Genomic DNA, 21,471 nt, shown 5'->3' on the forward strand with positions numbered 1-21,471 from the left:
TGGTAGGAGCATTTGAGGAAGGAAAGCAGTAGTTCCTGCCCCACTAATGGCTGTGTGAATCCTGCTGGGTGTTTTTCCATGAGTGCTGCAGCAGCCAAAGGCCAAGCAGCAGAGGGGTGTCCTCCTGAGGAAAAGTCATGGTGTTATGAAATCCCCCTTGCTGGGCTGCCGGGGGTTGGGGAAACAGCCAGTGGGGCAGTGAGGCCTGAAGCTGTGGGTAAAACCTGAGTCCAGAAGGGTTCGGATCGCTTGGTGTGCCCTGCCAAACCTAGCGAGGAGCTCATTGGGAGTTCCTGCCCTGCAAATGGCAATTCCCTCCTCCCCATTTCCCATGCTGTCAGTGATGTCAGCAGGAAAGCAGAGGGCCAGCTGGGAATGGCAGTGAAGCCCTGCTCCCACCCTGCCCTTGCCCTGGGGGCCTGTGGTGGAGAGGTGGTGGAGAGGCTGCCCAGCTCCTGCTGCCGGGTGCTTGCCAGAGGGCCTCTGGGAAAGGGCTCCTCTCTTCCCAGTCTGGTTTGCAGGCAGTCAGTCGCTCCTTCTTGGCAGGACTTTGGCCGTAAAGAGACTTGGGCTCCCCACCCTGCCGCCCAGCCCAGGAGAAAGGAGCACAGGGAGAGGTGGAAAAGCCTCCCCCCACCCCGTGGAAGAGAAGAAAGCAGCAGCCAAGCTGGAGACAGTCCAGCCCCAGTAAGTGTGCGCTGAGCCCAGCCCCAGCCTGGGGCGGTCGAGTGTCCCTGACCCCCACAGGGTGTTATGGCTCCAAATCCCGGAGGCCTGGGGTTGCGTACAACACCCTTGGTGTTCTGGTGACGCGTACAACACCCTTGGTGTTCTGGTGACACGGGAATGGCCTGGGTTACACCTCCCTCCTCCCAGGTGTTATGGAAATTAGGCTTGTCGGCCACCATAACAGGGCCCGACCCTAGGTTCCCGCAGAAAAGTTCAGAGCCAAATCAAAGCAAATTAAAGAATTACGTTTTAATGACACGCGTGCAGTAATTACAGCTCGAGCTGGGTGCCTCCGAAGAGGGACCCGAGCAGAGAAATCCCTGGGCAATTATACTTTCCAATCTAAGCTCTCCACCCCTCACGCGGTAATTCAGACCAATAGTAATATTTAGGTCTGGGGTCTCCTGCTCCTTCTTGGGTCTGATCCCTGTCCCTAGGCAGGCTGTTTATCTTTACTGTTGCGGTTTCTGCTGACAGATGTGTCTTAATTCTTCGGGTCCCGCCCTTGTCTCTCAAGGCCCTGACAGAGAGGTGTTGTTCCAGCAATTAGCACTGCCCCAGCAGTGACAGTAGGTGTTATCTCCCGAGGTCCTGAGGAAGGGGATATAATCCAGACCCCGAGATAGTCCAGACCCTCCAAATTAACACTGTTTCAGCAGTGAGAGGAGGCATTGTTTCCCAGGGTCCTGGCGCCCAACGAGGCCTTATTTCAAAGCCTTGACATCCTGCCTTTTGGAGTGTGAAGCACAGGAATGCAAACTGCTTGCAACTCCCTTATCATTCCAGTCTGAACCAGCTCTCAGGCCCCTTTTCTTACTGAACTAGGTGAAAGTTCATTATTTTATCTAAGCGCGGCCTAAGGCTTCAACAGATTTAGCTACTCATGCTAAGCAAGTTTTATAAAAGTTGTGCTAAGCAGCTATCTCTCGACAGTTTCAGCTCAGTATTCTTTAACAGTCCCCCCTTTGTTTTTATGAAGCATCCCTGCTAATCCTTTAAACGGAGTTCTTGAAGCCTTTCGAGGCGTACTATCACTTTCCATAATCTTATGTATAATATGATCGTAAGTAATAGGCATAACACAGTTAAACTTAACACAACTACTACTGGGTGCGACGTGATTATAAATCCCTGTTGCAGATGGTGACCATCCGAGGAGAGTTTCCCAGCCGTGATGTTCTCCGTCCCTTTTTAGCCTTTCCAAGATGTGGTGTATCTCTTCTGCATCATGATGAACAGTGATTAGAGCTTTCTGTCCACTGTTTTGGATGCGTTCTAGCAGTCGACGCGGGTCATCATGTTGTAGTCGTTTCTTCACCAGTGTGAGATTCATTCCAATGGGGGTAGGTAGTAAGTTTTGAATTAATGTATAATTAGATTGTAACAACTGATAAGATGTAATAGGAGCTGAATAATTAAAATCACATCCCATGATTCTGGTAAAGTTACAAATACAAGTATTTGAATGGTTACTTGTATCTACAACAATGACATCTATGAATATAAGATTACAAAGTGTTCTTACACATACACATCCTTTCTTAACGTATACAAGTACAGTTCAACTTTAACAGCAAAGTAAGAACATAATATGACAGTATATGGCCTGTTCCATTTAGGTTTTAACTTGGATTTTTGTGAAAATACTTTAACTAAAACTTCATCCCCAGGCTGTGTATCAGGCACTTGTATGTCAGGTGGTGATCATTGGATATGTCATCATTGGATGGTCAGGTGGATATCATTGAGCATTTATTTATTTATTTATTTATTTTAAAGATTTTCAAACCTTTTTTGCATACTTGGAACATACTGGGTTAGTCGTTCATCTCCGTCTAACAGGCTGGTCTCAGCTAGAATAATAAGTCCCTAGTATAGCTAAATGTCTCCCGAAGAGAATTTCTGCTGGTGTTAGTCCTATGGGTTGCCGTGGGGCATTTCAAACATCCCATAGAGCTAAGTTTAATGCCTCTGGCCATTTTAGGCTAGCACGTGCGCATATTCTTGCTATTTTTTCTTTTAATGTTCTATTCATTCTTTCTACTTGTCCCGAAGATTGTGGGTGATAAGGGGTACATAGGTTTCTTTTTATTCCTAATGATTTATATAATTGAGTGATTATGCTTGCTGTAAAATGGACACCCTTGTCTGAATCAGTGGCTTCTGGGACTCTATATCTAGGTATGAGTTCTTTCAGTAAGGCTTTTACTACTCCCCCTGCGTCAGTCTTTCTTGTTGGGAAAGCTTCTGCCCAGCCTGATAACTGATCTGCTATCATTAACAAGTGTTTGTGCCCATTGGCGGATGGCATAGCCGCATAATCTATTTGTAGCTTTTGGAAAGGGAAGTAGGCCCATGGTTGTCCCCTTAACTCTAAGCTTGGTTTGCTACTTAAAAACTTCTGGCAGGCCAGGCAGCTATTTGTTATTCTTTTAGCAGCCGCATAAATTCCTGGAGTGGCCCATAGTTTCTGTACCTGGTTAGCTATTGCCTCGGCTCCGCCATGAGCTTTATCGTGAAACCACCTAGCTATAGTAATTAAATATTTTTTTTGGTAGAATTGGTTTTCTTCCAATTGTCCATATTCCATCATCATTTTGTTTTGCTTCCCACTATTCCCATTGTTTTTTGTTTTTTGTTTTTTGTTTTTTTTTCTCCCACTGAGCAGTCCTTTTCATACATGGTTTTGGGGTCTATTAAATTTGGTCACTCACTTTAGTTCATCCTTGGAACTGCCCCCATACACTCTGTCAGAGGTTGTTGGGCTGCAGCCTTCGCAGCGGCGTCAGCTAACGCATTTCCTCTACTAATTTCTGTAGTGTCTTTAGTATGGGCTGGGCAGTGTATTACAGCAATTTCTTTGGGGCAGTTGGACTGCTTCCAGCAAATTACGTATTTCTTCTCCATTAGCTATTTTCTTTCCTGATGACGTAAAAAATCCTTGTTCTTTCCATAACATCCCTGTTACATCAAATACTCCAAATGCATATTTAGAATCGGTATAGATATTTACCCGCAGGTTCTTACTGATTTTTGCTGCTTGGGTCAATGCTATTAATTCTGCTCCTTGAGCACTTACAGACGGAGACAAAGGATTAGTCTCAAGTACCTCAAAGATGTTGGTATCAGGATAACCTGAGTGACGCCTTCCGTCCAAATAATAGGATGATCCATCTGTAAATGGAACTAAGTCCGGGTTCTCCAAAGGTTCCTCTTTAAGGTCCTCCCGGGGCTTGCTCGAGCTGACGACCACCTGTTCACAGGAATGATGCGGCTCTCCATCCTCAGGTAGAGGCAGTAGTGTTGCTGGATTTAAGATATTGCATCTCTTTAAGGTCACATTATCTGCATGCAATATTATCAGTTCATAGCAGTGAGCTCTCTGTGGGGATAGTGCTTGAGCTGCGTATTGCTTCATTAACAGTTCTACTTCATGTGGCACATACACAGTCAATGAGCGACCCAAAACTACAGGTCATGTTTTTTCAATAAGAGCTGCCGTAGCTGCTATTGCTCTGATGCATCCTGGAGTGCCTTTAGCTACCACGTCTAGCTGTGTGGAGTAAATAGGCCACTGGTCTACAGTGAGGACCTAGTTTTTGGGTGAGTACCCCACTTGCTACTCCCTATTGTTCATGGACAAATAATTCAAATGGTTTGCTATAATCTGGTAACCCTAGAGCAGGGGCTGAAACCAACGCCTTTTTTACAGATGTAAAAGCTTTTTCCCTTTCTGGACCCCAGGCCAAAGGCTCTATCTCCTCTTTTTTGTTTCCTGCACTAAAGGCTTAGTAAGTTCTCCTAACCCAGGAATCCATGGTCAGCAAAATCCTACAGTTCCTAAAAATCCCCTAAGTTGCTTTTTTGTTACAGGACGGGGCATATTAAGAATTGTCTTTACTCATTCTGGATCAATTAACCTGTGTCCTTCCTTTAAAATCAAACCCACATATTTCACCTCTCGTTGACACAGCTGAAGTTTAGACAGAGATGCTCGATGCCCTTTTTCTGCAAGAGCATTACACAGAGAAATAGTGTCTTTTAATCAAGTCTCATAATCTTTACTTGCTAATAACAAATCATCCACATATTGTATTAACACTGAATTTCCTGGAAGTTCGATGTCTGAGAGATGTTTATAGTCCTTAAGTCTTGTACAAACCGATACTCTGGATCACCATCAGAATCTTGCCTGTTCTTTTAACCGTCAGAATCGGAGTGTTGTACGGGGATTCATAGACTCTAAGGATACCCAGTTTCAAATGATGACTGATTTGTTTTCGGATGCTCTTCTCTGCTTCCTTTAGGATAGGGTATTGCTTAACTGCGGGAGGCAATCCCCTCTTTGTTTTTATCAAGACTGGACTAGCTGATTTCAGTAGTCCAACATCCATTCCTGAAGAGCTCCATAACTTTTTAGAAACTGATTCTAAACTTGTTGGAATAGTCAACTCTGGTTCTGGTGTCTTAGCCAGAACACATGAGCCCATAATTATTAATTTTATCCCTTCCGGCTGTAAACAGATCTGAGTATCCAAGGCTTGCAGGAGATCTCTCCCTAAGAGGCAAGAGGGCGAGTCTGTGGAAATTATAAAACGTCCCCACGCTCTTTTACCTCCAAAAGTGAGCAATAAGGGCTTAGATAACATTCGTTCACCTTTTCCCATTACTCCTTGTATCATTATTTTATCTGATGACTTGCATCCTTTAGGCTCAAAATGTAAAAGGGAAAGGGTGGCTCCGGTATTCACTAGAAAAGGAACTTCTAAACCTTCTATATTTGCCATTACCTGCCCCTCAAAATCCAAATTTATATCCCATAAATTTACCCCAATTTCCACAGTATTTTCTGAGTCTCCTATCTCCTGTCATTGTGGACTGACTGGGAATTGCCTGGTCTCATTCTCAGTGTTTGATTGTCTCATGCTGGCCCCTCTATTCCCAAGTACGTGGGGCCTCGCTGGGCATTCCTGCTTCCAGTGCCTTTGTTCCCCACAATAATGACAAGCATCATTAACTCTTAATTGTACAGCACGTTCACTTTGATTCCATCTATCTCCCCTGGTTCTGCCACGCCGCCTCCCCTTGCCAGCCTGGCACATGCTCTTTAAAATACTTTTGTGTATCAGGGGCTGCTTGATCTATAAAAACACTAATTGCGAGAGCATCATTGAAGTTTTGTGGGGTCATTCCTCCATATTTTAGCAGGGCTTACCGCAAAAGTCCCCAGAAGTAATGGGGGTGTTCATCTAATCACTATCTGCATTCTTGCACTTTAGTCCAATTTACTCCTAATTCTCTGCATGCTCTGATTGCTTCTACTAAATTTCAAAGTCCTGTTTGACATACAGCTCTATTTCCTGCATTATTAAATGTCCCAGTTTGGATCACTTGCTAGCCAGAGGTTTCTATTTCCCCTGGCTTGCTGTGCTACTTCCGCACCTTTGTTAATTATCTTAACCCATTCATTTGGTCAAAATAATTCCCTCAAAAGAATTTGGGTATCACTCCAGAGTGGGCTGTGCCCGGTGCACATACTAGAAAATAACTGGACACATTGCTCTGCATCTTTTCTTAATCTCTGCATTTTACCCCCCCATAGGGCGAGATCGCCAGGGTCCCAGGGCTGATTAGTAAACACCTGCAGCACAGGACGGGGGGACTGGCCCCTCCCTTTCCCCTGGCTGTAAAGCGGCAGGGTTAGTCAGCACGTTGGGGATCATAGGATAGAGTCCGGCAGCCGGTGGAGTAGAGGGAGAAGGAGGAGGAGAAGGAGAAGTAATGACAGAGAGATCATCAGGCATATCAGGTGGAGCAGAAACTTTTGGAGCACAGTCCGGGGTCCTAGTATCTGCTAACACAAGTGTTACCTTCTGCGGGTTTCTTTCCTCCCTCCTTCCTGGCTCAAATGCTCCTGTGCCCATGCCCAGTTCTCCCAAACATACCAGTAATCCACTCGACTTGGAAACCTGTCTTCTAGACGATTTCACAAGGAAGTTAGTTCCTGCTGATCGAAAGTCCCTTGTGGTGGCCACCGTTCCGCTGGGTTTCCCTCCTTTGTCAGGAATGGGCAATCCTCCTGACACAGTTGGACCAACCTTTTTTCCTTAGATCTTTGGTACCATCAATCTTACTCCAATTTTCCAAAATTTTGGCTAAGGGCATCCCCTTTTCTGTGCCAAAATTATTCCCTATATTGAGTTCCTGAGAAGTGCGTCTTAAGCAAATCAGGCAGCGCACTTCCTTACCAGTAACACCAGCCCCTGCGGCTGGTGGGATCACACAGTCTCTTTCTCTCGCTCTCTGGGAACCGCACTCCCACCCCCTGAGTCTTTAACTGCTAGGACTGCTGTCCCTTCGCAGCGGGCGGCTTCCTCAGCCGACGGGCGCCCCGGTCGGTTCCCAGGCTATACGCACTCGCACACACAGCACTGTTCACGCTCACACCAGTCACAGTGACTCTAGACTTCTGTCTTGCAGTCTTGCAGTGCGCCTTATGCTGACCAGGGGACAGGACAGGAATCTGTGCACCAGAGCGCAGGGAGTGAACCTCGAACCTGGAAAACCTCCTGGTACACCTCTCTGCCCCACGGCCCCCTTGGGGAGTGGGCAGTGGGGTGGGGTCAGCTCCCTAAAAGGCTGGTGCAGCTGCCCTGCCCATTGCTGGGCAACGCCTGGCAGTGTCGGGGCGTGGGGTCCCTGCAGCTCCTCTGTGACACAATCTGGGGGTCAGTGGCACACGGGGCCTGGCAGCCAGAGCTGCCCTTTCCCCCACTGTGCCCAACCTCTCCCCACACATGCCTGCGAGGCTGGGGTGAGCCCAGGCGCTGGAGGCTGCTCTCACCACTGCTCTGCTTTGCAGGAGCTGCTTTGCCGTGCAAAGGAGCAGGCAGGGGGAGGTTGTGGGACCACGCTGGAGGCTGTGTGGTGAAGTGAAGAACAGGAGGAGGAGACTGGAGAGAAACATTTTCCTGGCCTCCTTCCTCCTGCACGTGCTGAGCCGCATGGAGGGGGACCCAGAGATGGACTTTGGGGGCCTTTGCCACAGGACCCAGCACATACCACAGCACACTCAGCACAAAGGGTAAGGCCTTCAGAAGCTCTTTCTTGAGGCTTGTCACGTGGAGAAGGAACTCAAGAACTAGCTGTGCACAGCGCTGGAAACCTGCTGTGATGGTGATGTGAACAGACTGGGGGTTGCACGGGGAGTCCTGACTGTGCAGTCATGGGCCGAGGTGCCAATCTGTCCCCCAGGGCTCCAGGGTCCTCCTCCTGGCTCTGACCCTGCCTTCCGGGGGCAGCCCCAGGCAGAAGTGCCTGGCCCTGAGGGTTGCTGCTAGCCTCGCAATGAGGATGGCCCACCCGGAGCTTGGAGCTGAGTGGAGGAGCTGGAGCTGCTCAGGTGGGCGTGCAGAGTCTCTGTGCAAGGACAGAGGCAATGGGGGAAACTGGTCCCTGCAGGGCAGGCGCTGGGGGAGGCCTCTAGACTCCTGCGGGCACAGGCCCATCCTCTCACTAGGGTGGATGGAGATCCATTGCCAAGTTTCCCCAGTGTGGAGTGGAAAGGAGTCCTGGCTGGAGCGGGCTGAGGTGTCGTGCAGCTCTGGCTGGGCTCTGGAGAGACTGCTGCCAATGCATGTGTTAGGCAAGAGACTTTTGAGTTCCCTGTGGCTCTGCTTGGCTTCTTGTGTGGGAGCCCAGCCACTGCCTCTGGCCTCCTCCCGCTGCATCTTCTTGTGGCTCCACATTGGCAGGATTGGCTTTGAGGCCCGTCCTAGTGCTCGGAGGCACCTTCCCACTGTGGATGTCAGACGGCAGGATGCCCTTGTCCACCTCATGTCTCATGCCTCTGGTTCAGCTCTGATCTCTCCTGGTATCCAAGTAAAGGGTACGGTCTGAAGTGAAAGCCTGAACTTGCTGGTGCCTGCCATGGCTGTGTGTTTTGGGGCAGGAGGGAAGGGGAGATTACACCCGCACTGGTTGTCTCCTTGCTTCGGAAAGTGCAGAATGATGGTGAGCTTGTCGACTTGGAGCATGACGTGTCTTTCCCTTGCCTTCCAGAGGTCCTCACTGTCTGGGGGTGTGTGTCTCACTACATTGTATAGCAGCTGCTGCTGAACAAGGTGGGTCTTGTGTGCTCTTCCATCAAACCCTGATGCTTTCAGGCCTCCTGGCACCCCTGTGCGAGGCAGTGCAATTATTCTTCCCCTCCTCTGGAAGCAGAAAACTCCAGAAGGACACTGCAGCTCCTCTGTCAAGAGAGGTAAACGATCAGGCCTAGCCCCATGTGAGAAAGTGCTGGATGCTTTCTGGGGCTTCTCTAGGGCCCACGGCTAGAGTGCAAAGACCAAACAGGAAGCCGGGATGTTCTTTGGGGTTGTTTGATTGCTGGCAGTCCCTTGGATCTTGTCCGACTGGGGAGGCTTGCTTGGCTTTTACTGCATCAGATCTTCCTTTGAGAGAGAAGAGTAAGGAGAAGAAAATGTTGAGTCTCTAGGCCTTCTCAGCAGCTTTCCGAGGTGCCTGTCTTTTCCTCTGCGCATCATGAGTGGCCCGGGCACAAAGCCCTGTCCCTGCGCGCTGATGAATCGCGAGTTAATTTTCCCCTCTGCAGAACTCTTACCATGGCTCCTTTGGCTTCTCTTTTGTTTTCAGGGCGTCAGAATTCCCAGACTTGGGACATATGATGTCGTTCGAGCGCAAGTAGAGAGTAGAGAGAATACCCTTTTGACTGTTTGGAGACCCAGGTTTCATCTTGCGAAGTCTATTGCAGACGTTCATGGCCTCACAGATGATAAGGCATACGCTTTTGGTAAGGGGACAGAGGAAAAACCTTTCCTTTCCTTTGCGCCCTAGTGGGGCTGTGGGCTCATTACTGTTTAGAAGTGATGAGGATTTCTTCAAAAGATCCCAAGAAGAGCATCAGCTCGCCCAGAACAGCCAACCAACCAACCAAATAGCACTTTCTAAAAGGGGCCCTTTCTGCATGAGTTTTTTAATACTCCTCAGATCAGAATCCTGCCTAACATGAGACTCTCTGTCTTTGACTTGCTTGACGCCTGACCACATCCCTGGTGTTTTGGGGCTGATTATCCTAACCAGCGGGCGCTCCACATTTAAGCTGCATCAGACCTTGCTGAAGCAAATGCCAGGGTTCCGGCTCACTCCTATGGCCTTGTTCTCATTGAAGGGGGACTAAGTCACCTGCAGACAACCTTGAGACAGAAATGGAAACAGCAGTTTGTAGAAAACCCCATTGGTGACCATGCTGATCATAATTTCTGGCCAGTGCTGTCAGCACGGTGGCTGCAGTGTGACATCATTGCTGGTGCCTGGGGGCACTGAGAGCTCGGGGCAGCGTTTGCAGTGATTTGTTTCCCTCCCAGGACCCCATCGTCTCTTCGTTGAGAACGACAGTCTGGCACTGCCCAGGGACAGGACTCTGGCACCAAAAGCTGAGGCATCTGCTGCTGCAATCTGAGGGTCTGTGGGACGATGACCTGAATAACCCTAAGATCTGTTGTGCAGTCCTTGTGCTTGCCTTCTGCATGACACCCCTCTGACATGGCACAGCTGAGTCCCTTTGAGCCCCGAGTGCACAGAGTGCACCTGGCCGTGGGGCCTGGGCCACACACACCTCAGTGTGCATGGTGCTTTGGACTTACTCCCAGAAGGCAGGAAATCGGCTTGTGTCTGAAATCTGCCAGAGGCGTCAAGAGGACAGCTCTGAAGCTGTGTGTTGCCTGAGAGCCTGGGGGCAGCTGAAGCTTGGCTTCAGTTTCTTGAACGGTCCTGTGAGTTCTTTTGTCTGTTGTTGTTGTTTGCTAGATCAGAAACAAATGGAGCCACTGAAGTGTGCTGACTTAGCCTTGGACGTCGTGGCTTCAAGGAAGACAGTGAAGGCTTGCATTCGAGAGACCGTGCATCTTTTCTGTCACTGCACTTTGTGCCATTTTCATGGGCCCTGTGAGTCTCGAGGGCACAGATTGCCTCCTGACTGCCTCCTTCCTGGGTACAGACGAGGGGTACAGAAGGAGGGATTTCTTGACCTCAGGGTAGCTGCTGTGCAGTGGGGCTCTGCAGAGCTCTGTCATGCACCCAGGGCTGTAGAGCAACTCCAGTAACCACCGAGAGGGTGGAGTTTACTCTTTACAGGTGCACTGACATTTGTCAGGGAAGGTCTGCAAGTGAGCTGGAGGGCAAGACTAGCCTTCCCCATGGTTTTGTCTAACTGGAGAAAAAGAGACCAGTCCGTTCTCCATATACTCTATAAATAAGAGATTAGAGGTGGTATCCAATGGCAGGAAGGCAGATGTATGCCCCTCCAGGCACTGGACTCAGTTTTCTCAAATCATCTGCAAGCATGTTGCGTCATCTGCTTTGGAACACTCTGGACTTGACAGCACCTCTGAAAGACCTCTGTGACCAGATCCCTAATGCAAATTGCAAAGGGAATGTGTGTGTTCTCACTTCAACCTGGTGCCGCCGCCTTCTTTCCAGGTTTCAGCTTCAGACTAAGCCTCGGAGAAGAGCCATGAAACCTGCTGTGAAAGACAGTGCAAAGCCTATTCAAGCAACAAAGGTGAAAAAAGAAGAGCTTAGCGATAAGAGGGTCAAAAAAGGTAATGTAACAGCTGACTCCTTACAGAGCTGTGTAGCTTTCCCTGTTGTCCGTACCCCTAGGGAAGCAGAGCCAAGGTTATCATGGGATGTATGGGATAGTCTAAAGGGCTTCCTGGGACTGTATTTCACCCAGCATGGCAAATCTCTGGGGACTTGTTCTGGACCAGGAGCCCCCAACAGCCCTGCACCACCAGTTGCAGTTGACTGGTGCTCGCCCCACGGGTTGCAGCTGACACTGGTGAAGGACACTTTCTCACTGCACTCCATTCCCGAGCATATGTTGCAAGCTGCTCTTCTGTTTGAGGAGTTTGTGCAGGAAGGAGACAAAAGCTAGGGAAATCCACTGGCTTTGTGAATAACAAATTTTACCTTGAATTCAAAGGGCAGAAAGAACACTGTAGTTCCTCACAGAACTACTGTGTTTGAATTTGAGGAGAAAAATGACCTGGAGATGATTGTCAAAGGGCTGCCAACCTGTGCCAAAGCTCCATTTCCCTTTCAAAACTGGGAATTTCAAAATGAGGATCTTCAGGCTGAATGTGACAAAGTCATGCCTATGAGACCAGCCACAGAGATCAGACATTCTGCTCCTCTCGTGTGAAATTCTTCCCCCAGAGAGACTTTCTTAGGTCACCATCTCCTCCCAGCAAGCTGTCTTTTTCAGAGTATGGAGCAGGCAAAGCAGCACAAAAGCCATTCCCTGGAGAGCAAGTGAAGGAGGAAACGGAGCAGAGAAAAAAGTCCTCTGTGGGGTGAGTCTCTTGTCGAAAGGGATGAGGGTGAGGCTGTGCTGTTGTTCTGGTGCGAGTGAGAGGTGTCCTTTGAACGCAACTGCGCCAGCTTTGAAGGGCTATGACCACAGGTCACAACAACGCCTGTTTTCTGGCTGCATGGCAAGTGCGTAGTGGGTGTCTGTGAGACTCTCGTGTTGCCTGCATTTCTCTCCTGGCTCTGCTTCCAGGACACAGCTCTTTGGGGCATCTAAAGGCAAGTTGCGACTCCACAAGTTCAGGATCTTTTTCTTCTTCCCCGCAGAGGTATCTGAAAGGAACTTTCTGTTTGATGAAACTAGTTCAGGGTCCATAGACATTTTCATGAGAGCGCGGAGGGATGCAGAAGCTCTCAAATAGCTCTCGGGTGGTGCAAGTGTTTGAGCTGTGTCCTGCTCTGGGTTACTCCTGGGGCTCAGGCAGAACTGGCACAGATGGGATTAAACATGAAGCAGCTCCTTGCTTTAGTTTAACGGATGCTGCTTTACTGAGCTTTGGGGCACTGTTTAGTTCACTAGGAGTCTGTCCCTTTCTACCAAATGCCAAGAGAAGTGCCATAGATAGACACGTGGCAGGCTTGCTTTTCTCACTGCATCACTTCCTCCTCCTTCGAGACTGTCTGCAAGTAAGAGTCCTCTTTCCAAACCTAAACACACAGTACTGGAGGCCATCAAAGAGTCTATACTGCAATTGCCAGGAGAGGGGAATGGCGTGTCCTGTCACGTCAAGGGAAAGCGGAGATCCTGGCCTTTCCTTTGCCGACATCACGCCACACCTGGGTGTTACAGCGCAGGCCTATCCCTCTTTCTGTTTTCATTTGAGCACAGTTAAGACATTACACCTAACTCTGGGGGACTGATGGCTGCCCCTCTTTGGCTTGTCCCTGGCCCCACTCGCTGAGGAGTAAAGACTACATGGAGGTCCAGACTGGCCAGTCCCTAGGGACGGCACCTCCGGGGCTGAGGGGAGGCATGCTGCTGCAGGACTCCCGCTGCTGCTGTCAATGTCCTCATTATTCAAGAAAAGCATTCAGCTTTTTCATTGGTTTTAGAGAGCCAACTTTTCAAACGCAGAAGCAAAATAAGTCTGTCCTGTCAGTAAACCAAGTAAGCAACAAGAATAATTCCTGCCTTGAACAAAGTAGTTTTTCTTCAGTTAGGCCATGGTCACTTTATGAATTAAAACCTACGAGTTCTGGTGTGAACACCTGTCCATTAAACATTGACATTCTTCCTAGCTGTTTGGCAGTGCTCATACCATTTTGAAACCTGTCTTCATAGAGAGGAGATGTGGCAGAAACAGATAAAAACAGGGAGAGTCTATGAGGAGAGGCTGACAGCTTGATGGGGTTGGAAGAGCCCTGAAACTCCTCCCAGGCCTGCAAGGCAACCTTCCCTTGCTGCAGCACCAGAGGCAGAGGCAGTGCTGGCACCAGAGCTGGGAGAAGCATCCCTGGCACGTCTATGGAAATGTCCAATTGTGTGCCCTTTTTCAGCTGCGGGCATTCGCCTTTTCTGTCTTGGACATGTTTCCGGACAACTGCAAGGAACCCCATGGTGGGAAGAAGGAGAGAGGCCCGCAAGGGCACAGGCACTGGGGAGAGCCAGGAGTGATCCAAGAGGCCCATGTCTGATTGTTGCAGAGAGGGCAGGAGGGACAGCAGAGCCTCCCTCATTTTCTGCCCCCACTCTCGAGGTCAGGGCACTTGTGGGAGGGCAGGTTTCAGCAGAGAGGGGCTCTGGGGTGGATGTTTCTGCTTTAGGCGCTAGGACAGAATCCCCTGGCGCTGCCCAGCCCCAGCTGTGCCTGCAATGGAGGCGTGCCTGTGCCTGCCATCAGGGAGGAGGCCAAGGGAGCTTGGGAGCAGGACTGGCAGGCAGAGACGAGGGTGTGCGAGGGAAAGGCAGCCCCCAGGAGTGGAGGATTTCTGCCCAGAGCCAGGGAGCAATGGGAGGCTCTCTTTGTCGACCATCTCTCTGAGGGGCCTGAACGGCAGGGTCTGCTTGTTGCGAGGGGTCTGAAGAAGCCGCAGGAGCAAAATCCCTGTCTGCCAGGGTCGCCAAGGGCTCTTGTGCCCAGATTCTGGCCCCCAGACTTCTTCTTCACATGGAACCCAGTGACAGACACGGTGACGGTGTCACAGTGGACAATGCGATGACACGGGTCACCAGGGCCAGGAGATAAAGGCCTCCTGGTGTCTGGCTGGCACTAGGTTGGGAGGCAGCACCTCTGAGCAACCTGGTGAGGTGAGGGGAGTGGGGGCAGGTGTCCCGCAGAGGGATGGCTTGGGGAGGGGTGTGGATCGGGAGTCCTGCGCAGGGCGGAAAGGGCAGCCGGGGAGACAATGCCACTTCTCAGGGGAGCCGCAGAGCTCAAGGGCTGTCAGCCTCCCGTGCCCATCAGCAGTGCCCCTCGGCTGTGGTGTGACAGAGATTTGGGCAGCACCAGCCTTGCTTGAGTGTCAGGGCAGCGGAGGGGCTTGGTGGGTGCTGCTGAGGGAGGGAGCAGGTGCCCATGCCTCTGAGGTCCTGGTGCTGTGCTGCAGTCACCCCCTTGTCCTGCTCGTCCCTCAGGGTCGGCAGAGGAGCCTCTGGAGGGGAAAGCCCAGCCTAGCTGTGGCAGGACCTTTTCAGAGCTCTCAGGACCGACCTGCACTGTGGCCGCCATGAAGCGGAAGGCTCGCCAGTCGAGGGAGGATGGTGAGAGCAAAGTATCCCGGCAGCTCACAGAAACCGGGCAAAGGTGTTGTGGGGGTGACTTTTGTGCAGAGCTGGGAGTGGTGGCAATGGGCTGCAGGAGGTCCTCAAGAGCCCCACTGCAGGGCCCCTCTTGAACTTCAGCCAAGGAGGCTTGTTGTGTGGGGAGGGCGGGCTGTGTGGGGAGGGCAGGCGCTGCCCAGAGCTTGCTGTGCTCCAGGAGTCCAGGGAGGAAAGGGGAAGGCAAGGGCAGGGAGAGCGCGGGAGCCTCTGAGGCTGTGGGGAGCTTGGAGGGGCCTTGCTTTGGGCCAGAGCGTGGCACAGTCGGGGAGAGGTGGGGGCTGGAGTCAGCACCTTGCTGGGGTTTCCGTGGGAGCGGGATGTGCGTGGGAGTGGACGGGGACCGGCTGTGAAGGCAAAGCCCCACGGCCTGTGGGGAGGTGCTCTGACTCCTGAGACCCAGCGACACCCTTCCGCAGGCTGTCTGCCACCTCCTGCCCATCGCACTCCTGGGCGCCTGTTGTGACGCACATCCCAGCAATGCCCCCTTCCTCTCCAAGGCCCCCACGGGCCCTGCCAACGGCTCCAGGCCTGCTGCACCCCCTGGCACAGCCGAGAGACGATGCTCTCTTGGGGGAAATCCTCAGGCTGACTCTCCCCAGCCCCTCCAGAGCTGCTCAGTGGTGGTGATGTGTGCTCTCCCTCGCTGCTTCCCTCCCTGCCTCCAGAGTGTGTGCTGTGTCGCCGTGCGCACTCTGAGCCGGATGTCTACGGGCAGACGTGCCAGGAGGACGGCCTCTGTGCACATGAGTTTTGCCTGGTGAGTTCCCCTGGGGCTGCCCACAGCTTTGCCCTGGCACCCCAAGGGGCACGTGTGCATGCGTGGAATCACAGCCCCAGGCGCCCTGTAGGTGCCGACTCCTCCTCCTGCGCTCCCAGCACAGCCTCCCCACCCGGATGCTGCCGATTGACCCTGTTCCCTGTGTGTGTGGGAGATCCAGCCCTCCCGACCTGGTCCTCAAAAGAGAATGCGCCCAGCCCCAGGGTCTCTTTGAGTTGCTTTCCTGAGCAATGGCTGTGCAGTGGTGTCCACCAGCTCTTCTGCACAGTTCCCTGGGTCAGCAGCTTGCAAAGCCACAGCACACCCAGAGCTCGGCCCTCCCCATGCCTTCTTGTTCAGAATGAGGTCTAAGGCAAGCGCTACTGCAGCTCGCCCAGTCCCGGGGGAGCTAAGCACTGCCTGCCCCTGCTGTCTCTCAAGGCTCAGGACAAGCCATCAAGAATGGTGCCTGTCTCACTGACCTGATGAGCTCCTGCACTTTTCTGCCTTCCAGTATCTTGCTGAAGGGCTTTACCAGAGAGGCACGGATGAGGATGGATTCTGCCGGTTCCTCCCTGAGGATATCAGGCAGGCAGTGAATCGGGCAGCCCAGAAGGTGAGGATCTAGCAGGGGAGGAGGGTTGTGTTGCTGTGACAGGTCTCCCTCATGGCCTTCCCTAGCCAGTCCCAGGAGGTCACGAGCCCAGCTTGCATTAGTGTCCCAAGTGCTCCTGCATGTCTGTCTCTGCAAGAAGGCAGCCAGCTCCCTAGCGGTGCTAATGAAGGAGGGAGAGCCTGGCTGCACGTCATTGCCTGCTGCCGCTCCTGGCTCCCCATCACAAGCTCAGGGTCACCTGCTTGGTTTCTTTACCTGATGCTGATGCTGATGTCCAAGAAGATCATAGGCAGAGTGTTTTGAGGACAAGCTGGAAAAGAGGGTTCTTTAACAGAAGGCTCCTATGTGAGCTGAGCCAGGTCCAGAGAGCCCTGTGTCCTCCCCCGAAGGGCAGGGCAGAGCTCGGGGTCCCTGACCAATGTCACTGATGGTGAGCGGGGTGCTGCTGTGCTCTTTGCAGACCTGCTGTGTCTGTGGAAAGATGGGGGCCACCGTTGCATGCCAGCAGAAGCGATGCGCCCGCAAGTTCCACTTCCCCTGCGGGTCCAGACAGGGCTGCGTCTTGCAGTTCTTTGGGGAGTTCAGGTAAGGGCTGCCATTTCTCGGGCTGGAGCCTCCCGTGCCTAAAATCCCCTCCTGCTCCCCGCTGCCCTCACTGGCCAAGCGTTTGGGCAACCTGCCTGCTCTGCCCTGCAGTGACCCCTGCAAATGTCCCCTGGGGCCTGATCCAGGACATGGAGGGCTCATGTACCGTTTTTCCCCCTTCCCTGTGGTGCTGGAGCTGAGCAGGAGGGTGTGCCGTCAGCGATGCCCTAGCAATCCATTGGTCTCAGCCCCCTGGGGGGCCAGGATGGATTCCTAAGGGCTGAAGGCTGGCAAACGTGTGTCTTTGCCAAGGCCTCCACCCTGCAGGCAAAGCCCCCATAAGTGCCCCAGGGCCCTTCAAGCAAGTGTGGAGCCCAGGCCTCAGCCAGGACATGCGGAGCCCTTTTGGGTGGGGAACACGCTGGGAGGAAAGGGATGTGAAAAGGGACATGTGCACAGAGCACTGCAGTGGTGATGGCCTCTACAGCCATGGGAAGCCTCATCCAGAGACAAGGAAGGACTCCTGCAGCTCCTCCAGGCTCCCCTCTTTGTCTTCGCTCAGGTCATTGTGCTGGGAGCATCGCCCACAGCAGACAGTGGAGACGCACCAAGACGGGGACACCGTGTGCATCATCTGCATGGAGCCCGTGGAGGACAGGACCTCCTACAGCACCATGGTGTGTCCCTTCTGCAAGCACGCCTGGTTCCACCGAGGCTGCATCCAGGTAGGAGACCCTCCCCTCTCCCACCTCTGAAGCACCAGAGGTGCCCAGCAGCAGTGTCCTGCTCACACTGGTAGTCGTTCTCCTGCAGGGACATGCTCTCCGTTCTGCTTTGAAGCACTTTGCGTGTCCCTTGTGCAAGGACTGTGAGAAGTTTCTGCCTGAGATGTGGCACCTGGGTATCCGCATACCTGACAGGTTGGTTCTCTTCCTCCCTCTCGCCATGCGTAGAAGAGATGAGAATGGCCAGGGAGCTGTTCCCGCCCAGCCCACAGTCCCTCCACACAGGCTGTACCTCCAGCAAGAGCAGCTGCCTGCAGGAGAGGATGATACAGCTCTGCCTACAGGGATGTCCTGTACTCTGTTCCTCCCACAGGAAAGGGGCTTGCTGAGGAAGAATTAGGGCATTGGTGGTTATGAGCTGTGGAGGGATTTGTTGTTCCGTGAGATTGTCCAGCTGCTTTCTGGGCTTTTTTTCTCCTGGGGTCAGCTTCTCTCCCTCAAAGCTCTTCTGGGGCAAGGAGGGCTCCCACTGAACTCCCGTTAGGGCTCTTCCCTCTTGGTTTCTGCCTGCAAGCATCTCAGGCAGTTGAGAGCAGAGGTCAGTGGCATCAGTCCCATTTTGCAGAGGGGGAACGTCAGTCCTGAAGAGGGCCCAGCAAGGCTTGGGTGGGACTCCCAAAGAGGCCTGGCCCCCACGTGTCCTGCTGGCCTAGTCCCCTGCTTCACTGAGGTGATGCAAACAAAGGGCTCCAGAAGACCAGGGGCCTGCAGTCAGGATCTGACCGATGCAAGGGGTGAGGGAGTCTCATGTCCTTTCCTTCCTTCTCCCACAGAAGACCGGCTTGGGAGGAGGAGGAGGAGCAGAACTTGGAAGACCTATATGAAACATACAGCCACTGTGATGCCAGCCAGTGCCTTTACTGGGGAGGCAGGGAGCAGTCAGAAGAGGAGGGGTAAGCCTCCGCAGCAGCAGTTTCCCAGCCTCCTCAGAGGAGGCAGATGCCTTAGCAGTGGCTTGGCCAGATGTCTGAAGGGCTTGCAAGAAGGTGGAAGGACCCCAGGGTCCTGGGTTCTGCCGAGGTTCATTTGTCTCAGCCAGGACCTGGGGAGCAAGGACTCTTGGCAGCCAGGTGGGGCCAGGCCAGGAAGCTCTGTGGGCACTGCCGCTCTCTGGCCACTTTGTCCTTGGGGGGCTCCCTGGCATCACTCCCTGCTGGGGCCTCCCTGCTCAGCAGCCTCTCTGCTTCCCCAGCCCATGGCAGCTGCTGCTGTGCTCCTCGTGCGCTGCCAGCGGGACACACCGCCGATGCTCCTCCGTGGGGGATGCCACGGGCCTGTGGGAGTGTGACGGCTGTGCTGGCCAGAGCACTGGTAAGGGGCCGAGGACCTGGGTGCCAGGGCTAGAGGCAGGTGCCAGGCAGGCCCTGGCAGGGGGTGGTCAGGGTGGGGGTGGCAGAGTCACCCGGGAGGGTTGCGGGGCACAGCTCCGATCTCTCCAGTCCAGTGGGTGTGTGGTGGATGTGCTGACCTTTCTGCCTCCCCTTACAGCATCCAGCGTGCCGTCGGCACCAGGCTGCCCCAGCACCAGCCAGGCAGTGCTGGCATCCTCCCAGGGCTCCCCGGATGCTGGGAGCAGCAGCTCGGTGCTGTCCGGGCGAGACAGGAGGGCAGGCCGCTCCAGGTTCCTGCACCGGCCCGCACATCCCTACAGCCGGCCCTGAAGACCGCTGCTGAGGGCACTGATGCCCAGCCGCTGGCAGAGGGAGTCAAGGGGAACACCCCGGGGCTAGCTGTGCAGGAGCTGCCTGCATGCTACAGCCCCACTGCACTGCCTGCCCTGAGAGGGCCGCTGTCTTCCCAGCAGCAGGGAACCACGCTGTGCCAGCAAGGGGAGGCTTGCGGAGCCGCACAATCTCCCACAGGCTCATGCAAGGGGTGTGCTGCAGGGCCATGAAGTCAGCAGCTAAATAAAGGATGCTCTGCGAGGGGCTGTGCTGATTGACCTGTGTTCGGAGAATGGCCTGCTTCCTGCTCCGCCGTTCTGTGGGGTCTGGTTTTGGGGTGGGAGCTGCAGGCTTCTGCTCTCTTTGACTGTTGCCAGGACCTTCCTGAGAGCTTTCTAGCTAAGGCCAGGCTTTGGCCAGGTGCTCGTCCACGTGCCTGTGGCCTTGTTGTCTCTCAGGAGGCTGCCTGGGCTGACACAGAGGGGAGCAGAAGCATTCTGTGGGAGACAAAGCCAGGGGAGCCTTAGGCTTCCCTTGGATGACAAGAGGAGGGCAGAGTGTGGGTGCTCCCGCAGAGCCCCCAACTCCACAGAGGGGAGGTCCCGTAACCCAACTTGCTCAAGCAGAGAGAGGGCAAAAGGGACTGGAGTTCAGAGCAGGCAGGCAGGATCCCCAGCTTCTGGCATCATCTGCTGGTGGGAGGGCAACAGGGCTAGGCGGCTCAGGTTGAGGTGGGCAGTGGCGGTAGGAGTTGGAGCCAAGGCGTATTTGGAGCCAGTGCTTCTCATCCTGTCACTGGGCACCGACCAGACAGAGAAGAGTTGGGTTCTGTCTTCTTTTCTGCCCTCCACCACGTAAGACAAGAGGCCCCTTGAGCCTTCTCTCCTCCAGGCTGTACGCTCCCAGCTCCCGCAGCATGGGGTTATGCCTCGCCAGGCGTAGGACTTGGCGTTTCCCTCTGCTGAACCGCAGGAGACTCCTCTTGGCCCATTTCTCCAGCCTATCACGACCGTTTCGTATTGTCTGCAGGCTTGCTGAAGGTGCCCTCGGTCCCATCATCCAGGTCATTAATGAAGATATTAAAGAGTAGTGGAGCCAGTACAGTAAAAGAGAGAAACCCTGCCAGCATCCCATCAGGACCCAAGGACTGCTGTGTGCCCAGCTGGTTTTGGCAATGTTCTCCAAGCTGATCCTTCTCTACTGAGGGGAGATCTTTCCTCTCCTGGAGGAAATCTGCTCCTGGCGGTCCGGGAGCCAATCCTCTCCCGAGGGAAAATTTCATCTTAGAAACTGGTGAGGCACTTCTCCCTGTTTGCAATAGTGCAACTGACTGCTCTGTCACAATGGCTGCAGCCCTGAAGGACACCAAAGACGAGAAGACTCTTGTGCTCGGAGCTGTGCAAAGGAGTAACTCTCTCAGGCTCTGCCTAGGAGAGTTCCCAGCTGGAGTCTAGGCAGTGAGCAGCAGGCTGCCTAGGGGAGACACTGTGCAATCTAGGGAGAAAGGCAGATCTGTGTCTGAGCTGCTTCTGCTGGTTTTACCCTTGAGGGCCTTGTGATGCCAGAGCACAACAACAAGCACAGGCAGGTTTTCCATAGAAGTCTGGGATTGCCTTTGTGACCTTAGGAGACAGCGGCTCTGGCTGGGAAAAGTTCCTCCGGCTGCTGACTCACTTGCTGGGATTGTGAGATTCTGATTGCAGCCTTTTCCTTTGCCGGGGCACTTTTTCACTGCCTCCGACCAGGAACAGACTCCTAAAAGGCAGCATTACAATAAATACCGATCCTTCCACAGCAGGACTTCAACACACTTCCACAAGCAACCCTACTTAGAGCGCCACCAAATTGTCAGCAAGTATCCAGGCAAACTTACAGGTGATTGAGCCAGCTGTACTAAAAGGCACCAGGAGTTTGGTAGCAGAGCAAGCCTCTCAGACCAACGCCCAGAAAGACTGCATGCTGCTGCTACACCCCCACCCCCATTCAATGGGATGCTTGTATTTTGCCTTCTGGGTAGCATCCTGCCAGCTCCCTAGAGATGTGAATTCAAAACATTCAGAGCCATCCTCTCCAAAACGGAGAGCTGCTGTTCCTGAGGCAGCCGTGTCCTGCCAAAGCCCACCCTGGCCCTGCCTGCACCAGCCCATCTACCCACCCTCCCCTCTCCACAGCGGCAGGCTCTG

Source organism: Dromaius novaehollandiae, chromosome 8 (genome assembly GCF_036370855.1).
Source record: "Dromaius novaehollandiae isolate bDroNov1 chromosome 8, bDroNov1.hap1, whole genome shotgun sequence".
In the NCBI taxonomy this organism is placed as follows: Eukaryota; Metazoa; Chordata; class Aves; order Casuariiformes; family Dromaiidae; genus Dromaius; species Dromaius novaehollandiae.